Source organism: Heterodontus francisci, unplaced genomic scaffold (assembly GCF_036365525.1).
Source record: "Heterodontus francisci isolate sHetFra1 unplaced genomic scaffold, sHetFra1.hap1 HAP1_SCAFFOLD_1011, whole genome shotgun sequence".
Classification (NCBI taxonomy): domain Eukaryota; kingdom Metazoa; phylum Chordata; class Chondrichthyes; order Heterodontiformes; family Heterodontidae; genus Heterodontus; species Heterodontus francisci.
Window position 1 is genome coordinate 127,501 of NW_027140467.1, and position 6,943 is coordinate 134,443.

The following is a 6,943-nucleotide window of genomic DNA, read 5'->3' on the forward strand; positions in this document are numbered from 1 at the left end:
GGGGACTAGAGCGGCAGCAAATGCAACGTGCCCTCTTGGCGGGAGCAACTTGACCGCCCCCGTGGGGAAAGGTCAACTCGGGGCCCGGGAAAGTCGCCGAGTCCGACCCCATACACTTCCATGAGTTGGGGGTTTTGGCCTTCCCGGCCCAAGGCTCGCCTTATTTCGGCCTGCACTTTCGGAAAAGGGTGCATTCCTTTTGGTTAATGATTTCACCAGCCCGGGTCTTAGCCTCTGCCCCGACGGCTAAGTCTTTTGGTTAATGATTTCCTGCGGCTGGGACTACCCTTTCCCCCCGCCCTGCAGGCACCCGGGTCGGGAGGCCGTCGGGGGCACTTTCCGGGGCAAATCCGGACCCTTACGCAAGGGAGAGTGCGCCCCCCGCCTCGGCCGGGGGTCAGGCTGCCGCCTATTAAGCCCGACAGAAAACCCGAAAAATGGACGAAAATGGGAAAAAATCCCCATCCGAAAAAGGCTTAAAAGTCGGTTGGGCGGCAGCTAGGGTCGGTCTCTGCAGACCTGGAGGCTCGGGTGGACTCTTGGAATAAACGTCCAAGTCCCGACTTGCCACCTCCTACTACTGTGCAGATACCCCGCCAACCCCCAGCCACCCGAATGACAAGCGTCCGATCAGCGGGACGAATTTGACAACTCTGGCCGGACCTCTGGAACTCCATCCCGGGTAACCGGGGCAAATTTTTCCGCTTGATCGCCCTTCCACTGGTTAACCATTTGCCCTTTCGGACTTAGTCTCTGGACATTATTCGACGGATTTTCTGGTTAACCATTTGCCCTTTCGGACTTAGTCTCTGGGCATTATTTTCGACTTTTTGGTTAATGATTTCACACTTTTTACTTACTTTTGCGCTTTTTGGTTAATGATTACTCTGCTTACTGGTTAATTATTTGCCCTTTCGGACTTAGTCTCTGGACATTATTTTCGAGTTTTTGGTTAATGATTTCACACTTTTAACATATTTTTGCGCTTTTTGGTTAATGATTACTCTGCTTACTGGTTAACCATTTGCCCTTTCGGACTTAGTCTCTGCACATTATTTTCGACTTTTTGGTTAATGATTTCACACTTTTAACATATTTTTGCGCTTTTTGGTTAATGATTTCATACTTTTTACTTACTTTTGCGCCTTTTGGTTAATGATTACTCTGCTTACTGGTTAACCATTTGCCCTTTCGGACTTAGTCTCTGGACATTATTTTCGAGTTTTTGGTTAATGATTTCACACTTTTTACTTACTTTTGCGATTTTTGGTTAATGATTACTCTGCTTACTGGTTAACCATTTGCCCTTTCGGACTTAGTCTCTGGACATTGTTTTCGACATTTTGGTTAATGATTTCACACTTTTAACTTAATTTTGCGATTTTTGGTTAATGATTACTCTGCTTACTGGTTAACCATTTGCCCTTTCGGACTTAGTCTCTGGACATTGTTTTCGACATTTTGGTTAATGATTTCACACTTTTAACTTAATTTTGTGCTTTTTGGTTAATGATTTCATACTTTTTACTTACTTTTGCGATTTTTGGTTAATGATTACTCTGCTTACTGGTTAACCATTTGCCCTTTCGGACTTAGTCTCTGGACATTATTTTTGGGTTTTTGGTTAATGATTTCACACTTTTTACTTACTTTTGCCCTTTTTGGTTACTGATTACTCTGCTTACTGGTTAACCATTTGCCCTTTCGGACTTAGTCTCTGGACATTATTTTCGAGTTTTTGGTTAATGATTTCACACTTTTAACATATTTTTGCGCTTTTTGGTTAATGATTACTCTGCTTACTGGTTAATTATTTGCCCTTTCGGACTTAGTCTCTGCACATTATTTTCGAGTTTTTGGTTAATGATTTCACACTTTTAACATATTTTTGCGCTTTTTGGTTACTGATTTCATACTTTTTACTTACTTTTGCGCCTTTTGGTTAATGATTACTCTGCTTACTGGTTAACCATTTGCCCTTTCGGACTTAGTCTCTGGACATTATTTTCGAGTTTTTGGTTAATGATTTCACACTTTTTACTTACTTTTGCGATTTTTGGTTAATGATTACTCTGCTTACTGGTTAACCATTTGCCCTTTCGGACTTAGTCTCTGGACATTATTTTCGGGTTTTTGGTTAATGATTTCACACTTTTTACTTACTTTTGCGATTTTTGGTTAATGATTACTCTGCTTACTGGTTAACCATTTGCCCTTTCGGACTTAGTCTCTGGAGATTATTTTCGAGTTTTTGGTTAATGATTTCACACTTTTTACTTACTTTTGCGATTTTTGGTTAATGATTACTCTGCTTACTGGTTAACCATTTGCCCTTTTGGACTTAGTCTCTGGACATTATTTTCGGGTTTTTGGTTAATGATTTCACACTTTTTACTTACTTTTGCGATTTTTGGTTAATGATGACTCTGCTTACTGGTTAACCATTTGCCCTTTCGCACTTAGTCTCTGGAGATTATTTTCGACTTTTTGGTTAATGATTTCACACTTTTAACTTAATTTTGTGCTTTTTGGTTAATGATTTCATACTTTTTACTTACTTTTGCCCTTTTTGGTTAATGATTACTCTGCTTACTGGTTAACCATTTGCCCTTTCGGACTTGGTCTCTGGACATTATTTTCGAGTTTTTGGTTAATGATTTCACACTTTTTACTTACTTTTGCGATTTTTGGTTAATGATTACTCTGCTTACTGGTTAATTATTTGCCCTTTCGGACTTAGTCTCTGGACATTGTTTTCGACATTTTGGTTAATGATTTCACACTTTTAACTTAATTTTGTGCTTTTTGGTTAATGATTTCATACTTTTTACTTACTTTTGCGATTTTTGGTTAATGATTACTCTGCTTACTGGTTAACCATTTGCCCTTTCGGACTTAGTCTCTGGACATTATTTTTGGGTTTTTGGTTAATGATTTCACACTTTTTACTTACTTTTGCCCTTTTTGGTTACTGATTACTCTGCTTACTGGTTAACCATTTGCCCTTTCGGACTTAGTCTCTGGACATTATTTTCGAGTTTTTGGTTAATGATTTCACACTTTTAACATATTTTTGCGCTTTTTGGTTAATGATTACTCTGCTTACTGGTTAATTATTTGCCCTTTCGGACTTAGTCTCTGCACATTATTTTCGAGTTTTTGGTTAATGATTTCACACTTTTAACATATTTTTGCGCTTTTTGGTTACTGATTTCATACTTTTTACTTACTTTTGCGCCTTTTGGTTAATGATTACTCTGCTTACTGGTTAACCATTTGCCCTTTCGGACTTAGTCTCTGGACATTATTTTCGAGTTTTTGGTTAATGATTTCACACTTTTTACTTACTTTTGCGATTTTTGGTTAATGATTACTCTGCTTACTGGTTAACCATTTGCCCTTTCGGACTTAGTCTCTGGACATTATTTTCGGGTTTTTGGTTAATGATTTCACACTTTTTACTTACTTTTGCGATTTTTGGTTAATGATTACTCTGCTTACTGGTTAACCATTTGCCCTTTCGGACTTAGTCTCTGGAGATTATTTTCGAGTTTTTGGTTAATGATTTCACACTTTTTACTTACTTTTGCGATTTTTGGTTAATGATTACTCTGCTTACTGGTTAACCATTTGCCCTTTTGGACTTAGTCTCTGGACATTATTTTCGGGTTTTTGGTTAATGATTTCACACTTTTTACTTACTTTTGCGATTTTTGGTTAATGATGACTCTGCTTACTGGTTAACCATTTGCCCTTTCGCACTTAGTCTCTGGAGATTATTTTCGACTTTTTGGTTAATGATTTCACACTTTTAACTTAATTTTGTGCTTTTTGGTTAATGATTTCATACTTTTTACTTACTTTTGCCCTTTTTGGTTAATGATTACTCTGCTTACTGGTTAACCATTTGCCCTTTCGGACTTGGTCTCTGGACATTATTTTCGAGTTTTTGGTTAATGATTTCACACTTTTTACTTACTTTTGCGATTTTTGGTTAATGATTACTCTGCTTACTGGTTAATTATTTGCCCTTTCGGACTTAGTCTCTGGACATTGTTTTCGACATTTTGGTTAATGATTTCACACTTTTAACTTAATTTTGTGCTTTTTGGTTAATGATTTCATACTTTTTACTTACTTTTGCGATTTTTGGTTAATGATTACTCTGCTTACTGGTTAACCATTTGCCCTTTCGGACTTAGTCTCTGGACATTATTTTTGGGTTTTTGGTTAATGATTTCACACTTTTTACTTACTTTTGCCCTTTTTGGTTACTGATTACTCTGCTTACTGGTTAACCATTTGCCCTTTCGGACTTAGTCTCTGGACATTATTTTCGAGTTTTTGGTTAATGATTTCACACTTTTAACATATTTTTGCGCTTTTTGGTTAATGATTACTCTGCTTACTGGTTAATTATTTGCCCTTTCGGACTTAGTCTCTGCACATTATTTTCGAGTTTTTGGTTAATGATTTCACACTTTTAACATATTTTTGCGCTTTTTGGTTACTGATTTCATACTTTTTACTTACTTTTGCGCCTTTTGGTTAATGATTACTCTGCTTACTGGTTAACCATTTGCCCTTTCGGACTTAGTCTCTGGACATTATTTTCGAGTTTTTGGTTAATGATTTCACACTTTTTACTTACTTTTGCGATTTTTGGTTAATGATTACTCTGCTTACTGGTTAACCATTTGCCCTTTCGGACTTAGTCTCTGGAGATTATTTTCGAGTTTTTGGTTAATGATTTCACACTTTTTACTTACTTTTGCGATTTTTGGTTAATGATTACTCTGCTTACTGGTTAACCATTTGCCCTTTCGGACTTAGTCTCTGGAGATTATTTTCGAGTTTTTGGTTAATGATTTCACACTTTTTACTTACTTTTGCGATTTTTGGTTAATGATTACTCTGCTTACTGGTTAACCATTTGCCCTTTTGGACTTAGTCTCTGGACATTATTTTCGGGTTTTTGGTTAATGATTTCACACTTTTTACTTACTTTTGCGATTTTTGGTTAATGATGACTCTGCTTACTGGTTAACCATTTGCCCTTTCGCACTTAGTCTCTGGAGATTATTTTCGACTTTTTGGTTAATGATTTCACACTTTTAACTTAATTTTGTGCTTTTTGGTTAATGATTTCATACTTTTTACTTACTTTTGCCCTTTTTGGTTAATGATTACTCTGCTTACTGGTTAACCATTTGCCCTTTCGGACTTGGTCTCTGGACATTATTTTCGAGTTTTTGGTTAATGATTTCACACTTTTTACTTACTTTTGCGATTTTTGGTTAATGATTACTCTGCTTACTGGTTAATTATTTGCCCTTTCGGACTTAGTCTCTGCACATTATTTTCGAGTTTTTGGTTAATGATTTCACACTTTTAACATATTTTTGCGCTTTTTGGTTACTGATTTCATACTTTTTACTTACTTTTGCGCCTTTTGGTTAATGATTACTCTGCTTACTGGTTAACCATTTGCCCTTTCGGACTTAGTCTCTGCACATTATTTTCGACTTTTTGGTTAATGATTTCACACTTTTAACATATTTTTGCGCTTTTTGGTTAATGATTTCATACTTTTTACTTACTTTTGCGCCTTTTGGTTAATGATTACTCTGCTTACTGGTTAACCATTTGCCCTTTCGGACTTAGTCTCTGGACATTGTTTTCGACATTTTGGTTAATGATTTCACACTTTTAACTTAATTTTGTGCTTTTTGGTTAATGATTTCATACTTTTTACTTACTTTTGCCCTTTTTGGTTAATGATTACTCTGCTTACTGGTTAACCATTTGCCCTTTCGGACTTAGTCTCTGGAGATTATTTTCGAGTTTTTGGTTAATGATTTCACACTTTTTACTTACTTTTGCGATTTTTGGTTAATGATTTCACACTTTTTACTTACTTTTGCGATTTTTGGTTAATGATGACTCTGCTTACTGGTTAACCATTTGCCCTTTCGGACTTAGTCTCTGCACATTATTTTCGAGTTTTTGGTTAATGATTTCACACTTTTTACTTACTTTTGCGATTTTTGGTTAATGATTTCATACTTTTTACTTACTTTTGCGATTTTTGGTTAATGATGACTCTGCTTACTGGTTAATTATTTGTACTTTCGGACTTGGTCTCTGGACATTATTTTCGACTTTTTGGTTAATGATTTCACACTTTTAACATAATTTTGCGCTTTTTGGTTAATGATTACTCTGCTTGCTTGTTACTGATTTCCCCTTTCGGACTTGATCTCTGGCCGTTCTTTTCGACCTTTTTGGATCAGGTTTCCACACTCTGAAATTATTTTGGGCTCACTGATTAGGCGAGATCAAGGGGGCATGCCTGGGCACTTTGGGCTCAGTTTGGGAAGGCGGCGTCCGTGTGCTCCTCCGCCCTTCCCGCACTTGCGGCTAGGTTTGCCAAACTGCGCTGACCCGCAGCCCTGCCTTTTTGCCCACGGCACGGAACGACTCAAGTCTGGCTCCGTTCCAGGCCGTTGCCTCCGGCTGCCCGCCGTCCGGCCGGCCTGGGACGTACCCCGGCTGACGGCGCCGGAGCCCCTCTAGCAGCCACCGGTGCCGCGGGCCAATGGGTCCGGGCGTTCCGGAGCTATCGGTGGGGAAGTGCTCTCCCCTTTTCCTGACGCCGTTCGCCCGAGCAGAGGTGCAGCCTGACGGGACTGCTGTCGCCTTCCGCGGCGCACCGGCCCCTTTCACCTGCCGTCGACCGCGCGGAGCTCGGACCTTCCTCCCCGAAGTTATGGCCCCGGCGCCGGAGGGTTCCCGGGGCCGGGCATTCAGCGGGGTGAGTCTTCACCTTCCCGGTCAGCCTGCGGGGTCGGTGCGCCGGCACTCGACGCGGGAGGGTCCCCTCTTTCCGTAGAGCCCCGCCCGGTGCCGATCGGCCGGCGGATTGCGGAGCGAACCGCGCCTG